The 13,090-nt window shown below is 42.9% G+C and overlaps 1 long non-coding RNA gene across 1 annotated transcript; it reads right to left on the reverse strand.

The window, feature by feature from the left end:
• Positions 1–540: 540 nt before the first annotated feature.
• On the reverse strand, positions 541–7,499 carry LOC141577102 (uncharacterized). Its single transcript, XR_012505675.1, has 2 exons — positions 6,994–7,499; positions 541–2,118 (listed from the first exon to the last, which is right to left on the reverse strand). It is a non-coding gene; the product is annotated as an uncharacterized LOC141577102 (long non-coding RNA).
• Positions 7,500–13,090: the final 5,591 nt, after the last annotated feature.

The following is a 13,090-nucleotide window of genomic DNA, read 5'->3' on the forward strand; positions in this document are numbered from 1 at the left end:
TTACCCATTTCAGGGATCAAATTCTTGTGTATCATCAAATGGGTTGAGAGTGCTATGGAATGTTGAAGAGGTATTTGATTGGGAATGGAGACTAGGAAAGGTATTTGGAGAATGTGACAATATTAATTTATCTGATGGGTAATAAGAAAGGCAGTTACATTTTCTAGTGGACATCCATTGCTTCTGCCTGCCCAGAATTCATTTCCCTTCTTCTGAAAATGATGCCTTGATATTCCTCGAAGAAACCCACTTCATTCCCAACTCTTCATCCATGTGTTTTGGATGGGGTTGAACTCGCCCTGCTCCTGATTTCAGAAGTAAGCAAGGGTTATGCTGGCTTGGCCAACCAGGGTAGGCACGGAACAGGCTAGGCAGAGAGACTCAGTCCCAGCACTTTCGATGGCTTAGTTGCAAATCTGGGACACTATAACCTTGGAACTACTGGTAGCCCTCTTCTCTAATTGCAGGGAGGAAGCACAGTAGAGACAAATGAGGCTAAAACATGAGACAGATATAAAGAAACCTCTAAAAACACATATAAAGTTTTAAATGATAATGAATTTTATCAAGATTGAGTATCTGTCAATGAATGACATCATGGACATATTGGACACATTTAAAAGAAGGGTGGCAGAATGTAGGAAGACATTCATAATGTCAGAGAGAGAGAGAGAAATATTTAGAATATGCAAGGAACTCCTAAAATTAATAAGAAAAAGATGGCAAATGGTAGTGAGATCTGAATAGGAAATTTACAGAAATGGAGAGCTAGGAGAAATTCAAATGAAAACAAAATTACATATAACTTCCTATCCATTAAGTTGGCAGAAATCAGCAAGCTGGATATTGCCAAGGGCTGGCAGGAATGAGGGCACGCAGTAACCCGCATGCATTGTTGGGGTGGGAGTGTTGACCACTGCAACTTTTGGTGGAGAAATTTGTCCCAGTTTGGTACATTTAGTCTTACACAAACTCAGTGACTCAGAAATACTGTTCTAGTGTGTACATGCCAGTGGATTTCTCTCCCAGGTGCACGAAAGGACTTAGCTGAGGTTTGCTTAGAAATGTTGTCTGCAGTGGCAGGAAGCGGGAGGTACCCATCACTGGGAGAAAGAAGGAGGGAAATGTGATAGTTCTGCACTGTAGACTGTCACGTGGCAGTCAGAAAAGAGACTAGACTGGTACATCAAGCAAAGTGAGAAAAGGAGAAAACAGAATAAGATAAATAATCCAGTACTATTAGTGCAAATTAAAAATACCTGCACACAAAACAACATACTCAAATTAAACTATACATATAAATATGTTAATTAATTGAATAAAATATTCAATATATTTAAATGGATGCCCAAAGTGAATGTTAAATAAAAGAGCAAACAAGAGAATATTGGATAATTTCGACAAGTGAAATGAAGGGAAAACCCAGGGACAAACCCAAGCGCTGGAAGAAAGAATAACACAAGGGACATCCTTCGCATCAGGTGGGTCAGGGAAGACTCGGAGGTAGCGACTGTGACCTAGGAATGGCATTTGGGTGGCTAGTTCTGGAAGAGCATCTGGACAGAAGAAAAGCTCCGAGGTAGGAAAGAGTTGGATGTTCAAGGCACTGAAGGAAGCCAAGAAGACCAAGTCCTTTCTCTCGAGAGCTTCTGAGTTGGGCACAGTTTGTGTGAAGGTGGGCAACAGACCCAGAGCAGCCAGAGCACAAGCTGGGAGGTGCCGAGAGTTTCTGAGCAGCCGCAGGCAGCGGACTATTCCCCGAGTAGCACTTAATACCATGTAATTAGCCTCAGCTGTGAAATCCATTCTCTGAGGTTCGTACAGTCATCGTGAGGAGGAAGAAAAACACTTTCCACGTAACCCTCCTTTCAGTTTTGCAATAACCAGAGTGCACTTGGCAGAAAGAGGTCTGCAATTTTAATGGGAGGCCCCACGTGGAATTTATACGGCAAATTCCTGAGGCACGGCTTTAAAACCTTCACAAATCAGTAGTGTGAACAGATGGCGGCTGGGTGGGTGGGTGGGTAAGAGAGCAAACCTCGGGATCTGAGAAGCCTTGTCTTCTTCCTGGTGCAACCTCCGTCTGGTGCCCACCACTTGATGGGCACTCAATCATATCTGTGGGATGGATAGATGAGTATTACACTTCCTTTAAAAACAAAGTTTTGAGTGAGAAGAGCATGATGCAATAAGGCTGGTTATGCCTCTGCTGTCTCTCTCTCATGCAGACACACACATCCCCCTGCAGAAGCCAAAGCCATACAGAAAAGCAAAGTCTGGAAGCAAACAGAGGAAATATACCAAAAGATTGACAGTGATTTTATATATAGATATAAAATATGGTATGTATATATACTAAGTGGTGGGTCTGTGGGTGAATTTAAACTATATTTTCCTTTCTAATTTCTAATTTTCCGTATTTTCTAATATATCATATGACATACTTTTTTTCTAATATATATTTCTGTGGTTTCTAATTTTTTGCATTTTCATATAATTCTCTTTAACATAAACTTTTTTAAATTTAAAGAAGTCCTTTACAAAGGGAAGAAAAGAATGCTGTGAAAAAAATGCCCTGATACTTCCTTTTAGGGGATGAACCAGATTCATACGCTTTTGATGGCTAATATCATATATACACATATATGATATCATGTGTATATCATACTTTTATGTATATGAACACAATGGTTTTATATATTATATACATATTGCATATGTACAAATATAATGGTAATATAATAGAGATATAATGATGATACAGAGAAATAGATACAGATATATCCTCATGCTCAAAAGGCCTGCTGTTAGGTCTGCAGAGATAGGCCAGGGGCACAGCAAAATTGCCAGGCAGAAGTAAACAACAAGCTGTATGACTCTGCACCCGCATCTGAAGAGAGAAGAGAAAAGAAAGGGGGTGGGGGCAGGGAGGGCCTAAATCAAGTGAAGCAGGCAAAACCCAAGGAGAAAAATGACCTCTGAGAAGTTTCCCATGATGGGGATTTTAGACATTATTGAGGAAAGCAGCGTTTGGGTGTCCACGTTAACTGCTGGTAACGAAGCATCTCCTGTGGGCCAGCCCACGTGCCTGGGGCTCGGGCTCTCATAATGAGAAAGATAAGACCTCTGTTTCCGGGCCTTTTATGTTCTAGCTAGTGTGCATGTAGCACTTACTATGTGCCAAGCACTGTTCTCAGTCCTTTACATATGTTGACTCCTTTAGTCTTCACAAAATCTTCTGAGTTCCTTATTTTGCTGATGCAAAACTTTTTTGAAAAGAACAAGGTTGCATAACTGGCCTAAGACCCCTTGGCCAGCAACTGCTGCTGTTGGGATTAGTGCCCACACAGTCTGCCCCTGGGGTCTGTAAATAGAGGCAGCGCAGGTCATAGTGAACGGTAGGAAAGGCACGCGCGGAGTATTCGGGTGACTAAGTGGGCAGAATCCACTTCTGACAGACCGGCACTAGAAAGTCCTTCTCAGGAGGTGATATTTAAGTTGAAACCTAAATGGTGAAAAGCAGGCATGCCTATGTTGAGAAGACTTTGTCTTCGTTATTCCCATACACAACGAGTTGGCCATACACAGCCTCCTTGATAGTAATGTTGCTGAAACTTGGCCTCCGTACCCCGATTCCTGAATTGAGACTGGAGGACAGAGTTTTGGATGAAGCAGAAAAGGCAGCTTTACTTCTTTGCCAGGCAGCGGAGGTCGCAGTGGGCCTCTAAGACTGTGAGCCTGCTGAGGAGAGAAGGTAGGGGCTTTTCTGTAAAAGTTCAAGAGTTCAAGGGATGGTGCTGATTTCCATAGAGATCACATACAGGGTCACACATTGTTCCAAACTTGTTCTTGCTTCTGCAGATGCAATGGTCCCCTTCTGCTGGGTATGAGGTTTTCCTGCAGCGTTGGGAATCTCCTAATATTCTTGTGCCTAGAACAAAGGTCACTTAGGAAGGGGGCCTGTGGTAAAGTGCTCTAGTGAGAAACTTGCGCAGTTTCAAGTCAGGCTGGTATATGCTTCTACCATTTCTGACAGGCTGAGGCCTGGGACGTCTTGCTACAGTATTTGCACAGGCTGGGACGTGCACCTTCACCTCCAACAACAGGATACAAAGATGATCCCTGCACACAGCACCAAGAGGGGTTTGATCGGGCCACCTAATAACCCCCGTCCTCTCCAGCCTGACCCTGGTCAGCAAAAGCATGACAAAGACTCTTTAAACTATCATACAGCTAAGCAGTTACAAACACCACTACAAACACTGGGTGGTCACTGATGACAATATTCCCCAGTGTTAATCCAGTCCTTCCATTTGGTTTTTAGCATCTAAAAAACACATGAGATACTATTACCTGGGTACTTCAGGGAGGAGCTACAGCAGAGGATACGGGGGAGAGGTCTGTCCTGGGAAGGCCCCATAGGGTCCTGCTCACTTACAGTAATGGGGCTTTGAGTTTGTGGCAAAAGGGTCCTCCACAAAAAGGGTGACCAAATTTGCTAGGGGATGGAGAGGACACTGACCAGGACTAGACACGAGACATGCTCATTTTCCTCAAAAGCATTCCAGAGGAGAGGAACTCCCAAACCAGGAGACCAGGGCTGGTATCTACAAGGACAAAATAGACCAGGGCAAACCAGGCAGGGGACTCTGGAGTCACATGGTAGATGGAGGCAGGAGCTGAGAGAAAAAGGGAAGTTCTAATTCCTTCCTTCTCATCCTCCTCAGAGTAGCTGTTGCGTACTATTCTCAGGTCAGTTTCCTAAGAGGCATTATCACACACTGGCACAGTATAAAGCAGTACAGAATTAACCAGGTTTTGCCGCGCTCCAGACCCATGCTCCCACTATACAGTGCACTTTTGGAAAGCAAGAAAATGGGCCTATTTTTAACAGAGAAGCATGAATAGTAACATTGCCTGTTCAGGAATGGTTGTTGCTAAGTGGAAAATTATTCTAGCAAATTTGGTTATTCAAAGGTAATCAGAACTAAATAGCTGGGGAGGTGAAGCTTTGGCTGTTCAAAAGAGACCCACGCCAAACTACTGCCTTGGACTTCCCGCCTGCGAAGAAAGTCTTTTGGTGGAATCGATGCGTCTGCAGATGCGTCTCCCTTGCCACCATCCACCCTACTTCTGAATGAGAACTTAAGCTTGGTGAGCAACACTTGGTGAAATCTTCTACTGGCCTCTGCTGCTAGGGAGAAGATGTTCTTAGAGACCTCTGTGCTACAGAGCCCCCAGCCTCCATGATGCCTCTCCCCTTCCCCTTCCTTATTCCCTGCCTTCAAACATTCACAGCTCCATGGTGGCCTGAATAAGATTATACCAGTGCAGCTATATGCTTTCAATTAAAATATTTTCTTTACTCTTTGCAATGATTCATTCATATTTGCTATCTCTTGCTGCGTGACAAATCACCGTGAAACAGAGTGACTCAAAACAACGAGTGTTTATTATCTCAGAGTTCCTTTGCACTTTGTGCCAGGACTTCGGGGGTGGCTCAGCTGAGTGGTTCTGGCTCAGGGTCTTTCATGACGTTGCAGTCGAGATGTTGGCAGGGCCTGCAGTCATCTGAAGGCTTGACTGTGGCTGGAGGACTCGCATGCCACATGGCTCATGCACATGGCTGTTGGATAAAAGTCCCAGTTCTCCACTGACTGACAGGAGACCTCAGTTCTTCACCACACAGGCCTCTCCATAGGACAGCAGGCTGAGAGGAAGTACAGCAGAAGCTGAAATGCCTTTTAGGACCTGGCCTCAGAAGTCAGACGGCATCATTTCCACCATATCTTAGTGGTTACACAAGCCAGCCCTGTTCAGTGCAGGAAGGGACTACTCAGGGCATGTTGAATCATGATCACCTTGGAGGCCAACTCCCACACCAGTGAAGAGTATGTTCTTCATGTCTGACTTGAAGATATGCAAGCACAGAGAAACACAAACAGGCCTGCCTGAAATGAAAATCAGATAGCATACTATGCATTTCTATGGAGTAGTATAATTAATTCACTCTTATTTATTTGTGGATGAATTATCCATTTCAAAAAATCATCAAGGTGATTATCAAGACTATCAGGATTATGATGATTAATAGTGCTTTTGTTTATAATGCCATTTAGTGTATTCTTAACACCTGTCAGACCTGGGGCTAGGGCTCTACCTACATTTAAGCTTCACAATAATCCTATGAAGTTGGTATTATTAGCCCTGTTTTACAGATAAAGAAACAGACCTAGAAAGAGTCTCCAGCTGACCAATGATCTTAAACATCATGGAATGTAAACACTTCACAGAAGGAACCTGCAGCCTGGAGAGTTTAATAGGCTCTTCTGAAGTCTGCAGGGAATCAGTGCCTGTGTTGGGACCAAAGTTCTGGCCTCCGGACTCTGGATGAAGCTCTCTTTCAACTACACAGGGCAGCTTTCTTGTGATCTTTTCTCCGAAACAAAAGGTCAGAACTCCCACAAGACATTTAGCCCCTTCGGCCTGTTAAAATGGGCGGAACCATCAACTCTGTCTCATAGAGAGTTGTAAGGATTACATAAGCAAAGGGATGCAAAGTACCAAGTGCAAGGCCTGACGTATACAAGGACTGGTCCTACGCAGCTGCTACCATCGTTGTCATTTGTCTTAGTCTGTTTGGGCAGCTGTTACAAAATGCTGTAGACTGGGTGGCTTAGAAACAACAGAAATTTATTTCTCACAGTTCTGGGGGTTGGAAGGCCAAGGTCAGGGTGCCAGCATCGTCGGGTTTGGACCCTCTTCAGGTTGCAGACTTCTTACTGTGTCCTCATGTGGTGGAAGGAGCTAGCGAGCTCTTATGAGGTCATTCATCCTTTTCATGAGGGCTACAGTTTCATGCCCTAAGCACCTCCCAAAGGCCCCGTGTCCTAATACCACTGCATTGGGCATTAGGATTTCAGCACATGAATTGCAAGGGGACACATTCAGGCCACAGTTGTTGCCAAAACACAGCCTCCACACCCTGCTTACCTAATTAAGACTCGAGGACAGAGTTTTGGATGAAGTAGAAAAGGTAGCTTTCTTTCTTTGCCAGGCAAAGGAGGACACAGTGGGCTAATGCCACCAAAGCTGAAGCCTGTCGGGGAGAGAAGATGAGGGGTTTTATAGTAAGAGTCCAAGGGGCAGTGCTGGTTTCCATAGAGATAGTAAATTTTTGCAAGGTTGTTCTAGTTTTAGCAGATGCAAAGTTCTCCTTCTTTCTGCTGGGTATGAAGTTTACCTCTGGCCTTGAGACTCTTCTAATATTCTTATGCTTGAAACAAAGGATGCATAGGAAGTGGTCCATGGAAAATAGCTCCATAAGAAAACTTGTGCAGTTTAAAGTCAGGTTGATAAATGCTTCTAGTGTTTTAGGCAGACTGGGGCCTAGGACTTCTCACTGCAGACTAAGGTTTGCACCTCAAACAACAGGATACAAAGAAATCACAGGAGGCTAAGAATAACTGCACATATTTGCAGTTGGGCTGAGTTATGAACACCAAGATACACAAACACTCAACTTCCATTTCTGAGATGTTGGGGGCAAGAGGAGGAGGATGGTCAGATCGCCCAAGCTCCCCTCTCCCTCCTCCCAAGCCTAATCCTAGTCAGCAAAAGGACAAGGGAAAAAAAAACCCTTTAATTTATTACATAGGTAAGCAGCTACAAATACCATATGGTCACTGATGACAATAGGGTCCTGCTTGGTTACATAGCAATGTAATTAATTTATGAGCAGGAAAGCTAAACCAAGCTGTCATGAAGCACCTTGATGACAGGAATCATGCCTTAAACTCAGCCCTGTGCTGACATCACCCCCCAACCAAATCAATCCATGAGCTGACACAACATATTTTATACTAATCAGCCTCTACTCCACCTCTGATCTTTTAACCAGTGATGTGTACATGCCCCTGGTTGTAGTTAAGATGATTCTAGATGGCACACGTTTTTATATTTTAATATTTATGTACTTAGTACTAGAAAAACATGACTAAGATAAAATCACTGATTTGATGGATAATCTTTCTTAGGATGATGCCCAACAAGGTTGATTTAAAGAAGAATATGAAATGAATAACAGTAATGGCAACACACAATTATAACAAGAATCATGAAGATGGGAAGCAAATCTGTTCTGGAGAGCACTGATTTAACATACCTTGAAGATTACAGGGGCGTGACAGTTCACAATAGCTTTGTTTATTATTATTTATTAGTCTTATTATTTTACCAGCATGTTCCCTTAGGAGATAGCTCAGCCTGTTTTCTTCTTTACACATATCACTCCATGCTCTTCTTGCTCTAACTCTGGCTTAGAAAGCTCTTTCCATTCTCTTTTCTTGGGTAACTCCTGGCTCCATATTAGATCCGTTCCTTTAGCTCTAACCCTGGGCTCTGTTTCCTGTGCTGAGTCATGCTGGTTCTGCACCTTTTGTAAGAGAATGCTTCCTATAGCCTGAAATATACAGGAGAGCCCATCCTCAAGCCTCTGACCTTTAAGGGTATAACACTTTTCCATACATACAGAGATAAAAAGTTGCAACACGGAGAGTAACATTTGTCTTGTTGGAGGTTTACAGGAATATCATGACCCGACCCACATGGACAGCTGCAAGAACAAAGGAGTCCCACACCAAGTCTGCAACAACGAACCATACTCCCTCCCCTTTTTAGCATAAAAGGAGCCTGAATTCTGATGTGAGTAGGATGGTTCTCTAGGACATTAGTCCCCCATCTTCTCAGTCTGCTGGCTTTCCAAATAAAGACATTATTCCTTGCCCCAACACCTCATCTCCCAATTTATGGGCCTATCGTGCAGCAAGCAGAACAAGTTTGGACTCAGTAACACTCCTGCTGATCCTTTAAGTTTTGGATGATGTGTGGTCACAGCTGAGTAAAAGAACTCTCTGTTACCTTTCTTCCAGTCTCACAAAGCATCCTCTTTACCCCTCTACTCCTGTATTAGCACTTGATAAAGGATTGTGAGCCTCTCTTCTCTACTTTTCTGAGGCTCCTCAAGGGCAGGGATTATGCCTTTTTGATCTTTTCACCCCCAGCACTGAACACAGTGCTTGACTTAAGGGAGGCACTCAATTAATCTTTACCTGAAATAAGCTATTACTACAGACTGCAAAATAAATTAAAACAACATTACTCCTTGTTGGCCCCTTAAAAATGGCTGCCTGTTGCACAGAGGCAGTCCTGAAGACTTTTGCAGCTACTCTATTTTGCTCAAGAAGGCAATGACTATTAAATACTTCTTAGCTTGTCAAATGTGGGAAAGGCGAGAATAGCATGTGTTCAGGCTCTAGAATGTGCAAACTTTTTTTCATTGGCACTGGTGACCTGGTTTGAACTTGTAACTTTTAACTGGGCCAAAACCTTGGAAAAAAAACACCTCCTGTATGCAAATGATTCCATCTGTGATCCTGTTAAACATTCGTTAGTTCAGCAGAACCTTGCCAAACTGCCACATTATCTCTTCTTTGTGACAATTAACTCTTGATCCAGCAGCTGAGGGATGGGGAAATAAACATGGACTATGGACTCATTTTAAATAAAGTGAGTATTAAATAAAACACAAACCTGCAAGTTCATTAAGGTCCTGAAGAACTTGCCAGGAACTGCTGTTCCCTCTAGTGTGATGAATCACTAGACTATGAACTTTCCATTAGGACAGAAAAAAAAAAAAAAAAGTATAGCGAGAGAGTGAAGAGATGTGGGTTCTAGCCCTACTTTTGCTTTTGGGTAGGGCTTCGGGCAAAGACAGCAAGCTTACTTAGATTTTAGTTTCTTCCTCTGCATTAGTGGTTTGGACTAGGCTCTCCAAGAGTCTTTCTAGGTGTTAGAAATTCCCTTTGATTCTTTCATCCACCTAATAAATATTTATTGTCTACTATGTGCTAGGCATTATTTTGGGTCTTTGTAGGTAATAGTTAGCAAGACTAAGTCTGTTCTATCAGAACTTACAGTCTGGTGATGGAAGTAAGCATTAAACAAATGATTATGCAAATATTTATTCAAGTGTGGTTACACTAAGTGTGACGAGGACGGGCAGGGGAGTGTGAGCGTATACACGTGGAAGGCTTTACAATAGTCCCAGAGGCCAGGAAAGGCATCTCTGAGGAAGTGACATTTGATCGCTGGTATCTGAAGCATGAGTAGGAGTGGCCCAGGGGGGAAGAACAGGGAAAAGACTGATCCTGTACAGGAAAGAAGCCACGTGCCTGAGGAGCTAAGAGTAACTGGTGAGGGGCTGAGAAGCCACAGGAGTGAGGCTAGAGTGGCCGACTGCAGCCAGTCCACTGTAAGCCATGGAGAGCCTGGTCTCCTTCAGCGGTAAAGGGGAACCATCCATGGGGGTGAGATAATCAGAGGTAAAAGATTCACAGGAACTCTGATTAAGGGAACTTTCTTTCCTTTGTCCTTACCCCCATATTGTGCCAGGCCCTGGTTGGCAAGGTCCTGACTTGGATCCTTCTGGGTTAACGATTGCAAAAGCGATATTACCATCTGAAGATTCCCTAGGGTTCTTAACTAATTCCACATGGGCTTGTGGACCTCTCACACTTGCAAAAGCTTTTTTGCACATTATCGTGATATTTCAGCAAAGAACATGCTGCCAGAACCTTTTGCAAACCCTCTCTAATGGGATTACCACGCCAGTGCTCCAGGGCAATATCACTGTTTATAAGAACAGCCATAGACAGTGTTTCGATGGAAGTCAGCACCTGGCCTGCTGTTCGGCTATTTGGACTGCATAAGGCCCACTTTCCCTATTTCCCTCTATTTCTTTGTAAATGATCTAACAGCTTCCACTTAGAATATGAGGTAAATTTAAGTCACGTGTTCCCTCTTCCAGGAGCACCAGCATTCTAGCGTTCACTCCTTTTGTAGAGCAAAAGGCTTTGTATTCTATTTTAAGACTCTCAGAAATCAGTCAGTAGATGGGGAAGAAATTGTGGATGTTCAAGGGGTGGAAAGGTTGGGCTGGGTTAAAAATCCTTTCAAGTGTGCTTGTGTGTCCTTCGACCATGTGTCCTACTAACCATGAAGGATGCTGGAGCCACAGGAAAAAGGCAATGGCTATAATTATGGCTATATATAAATATTCAAGGAGTTTTTTTTAATTCTGCCCTAAACAAAAATATTATGTTGTTTTTTCTGTATTGAAAAAATGCAATCCTTTCACAGTACACTGAGTAATGCTATGTACTATTGGTATTCTTGATGACTGACCATAATTAGCCAAAGCAGTTTTTGGACCTGAACTTTCCTCCAGGACTGATTCGAGGTTCACAGTCAACATTATTTGTCCTTACACTGTTACTTTTACCAGCTGCTGTATAGCCACCCAAACAGCTCACACAAAAGAGAACGGGAGAAAAACAGGTAATACGAAGCTTAGGCCCTTTATTTCATAGAAGAGCTGTGGAGTCACACAACTGGATTATTAACTGCGACTTGAGCAGGAAGTCCAGTGTTTCTGATGCTCTCTGATTTACCATGGAGGTCAGCCAGTGGGCTGTCGGTCAGGACGGTCTGCTGGGGATGGTGATGGGGGAAAGCTGCATATTCAGATACTGCAGTGAGAGTGGAGGTAACAGAACCGCCAGCTACTGCAACGGTCTTTAAGAGTTACCCGTGTGAGGAAGGAATTGCAGTGCAGTTATAGCGTTAGGACATAGAGCTTAGATTCCGGCTTGACCACTTCATTGCTGCCTGGTTCCGTATCACCTGTCTATGCTCGAGTTTCCTTACCTGTAAAACAGGGACAATAACCCGTAGGGCTGCGGGGAGCCCAGCCGGGACTGAGGGGAGGTGAATGAGGCACCTACCTTGGGCAAAATGGAAGGGGGTGCCACAAAACTCAGTACTAGAGATAAATAATATTTTAATGTAATGTTTTCTTAAAAATTCAAATTTAACGCCAAAAATGCCCAATGAGCAAAGTGGCAAAAGGGCCATTTTTGTGACTGAATACTGTGACCTTTCTGTCTTTCCGAGGTTTTAACAAAAGGTCGTGCAGTCACACACTCAGACTTTTCCCTACACCACTGTTTTGGCAGCCGTTTCTGACTTTTAGTATCTTCTGTCATTTAGAGAGTCTGAGAATTTTCAAAATCATCCAGTCTTGATGCTGACATACAATTTATTTACTGTATTTTGTTTGTTTTACTTCTTCCACTAGAATTTAATCTCTGAAGGCATGGATTTTTTTTAAAAAAAAAACTTTTATATTGAAATTGTTGCAGATTTATAGAAAAGCTGGTCAGGTAGTACAGAAAATTCAGGTATACCCTTCACCCAGCCTCCCCTAATCTTAACATCTTACATAAAACCGAGAAATTAACATTAGCACAATACTACTAACTAAACTACAAACTTTATTTAGATTTCCCCAGGTTTTTCATTAATGTCCTTTCTCTTTTTCAGGATCTGCATTGAATTTAGTCATCACGATGCTTAATCTTCCCCAATTTGTGATAGTGTCTCTGTCTTTCCTTGTTTTTTATGACCTTAATGGGTTTGAAGGATGCTGGTCGAATGTTTTGTAGAATGTCCCTCAATTTGGGCTTATCTGATGTTTTATGTCCTCATGATTAACTGAAGTTACTAATTTGTGGGAAGAATACCAAAGGTGATGAAAGGACTTTGTAAATTTTATTTCGATTGTGGATGTTTCCTCAGCATCTAGAACAGTGCCTGCCATACAGAGACAGCAAAACATTTGTCAATTTTTTGAGATGGAGTTTATCTCCATCTACCTGACGATGTGGCTAAATAATGTGTGTGTACATATTTATAGTCATACACAGTTTTTCTAAAGAAAGTATTTATAAAATGCTGATGGCTTTTCAAGAAAATTCACTTCCCTGAGAAATCCACTTAGCTCCCAAGGTGAGGTAGGAGATCCTGATTTTAATTAACTCCAGCCCACCAACTGGTGCAAGCGACAGAAAACGTGACTCAAGTAAGACCAAGCAAAGTGGAAATCTACTGACACTTCAGGTGTAGACAGAGCTTCAGGCATGTTTTGATTCAAGGACTCAAATGACATCATCGGGGCCCAGTCTCTTTCTGT

The sequence above is a fragment of the Camelus bactrianus genome, chromosome 3 (genome assembly GCF_048773025.1).
Source record: "Camelus bactrianus isolate YW-2024 breed Bactrian camel chromosome 3, ASM4877302v1, whole genome shotgun sequence".
NCBI lineage: Eukaryota > Metazoa > Chordata > Mammalia > Artiodactyla > Camelidae > Camelus > Camelus bactrianus.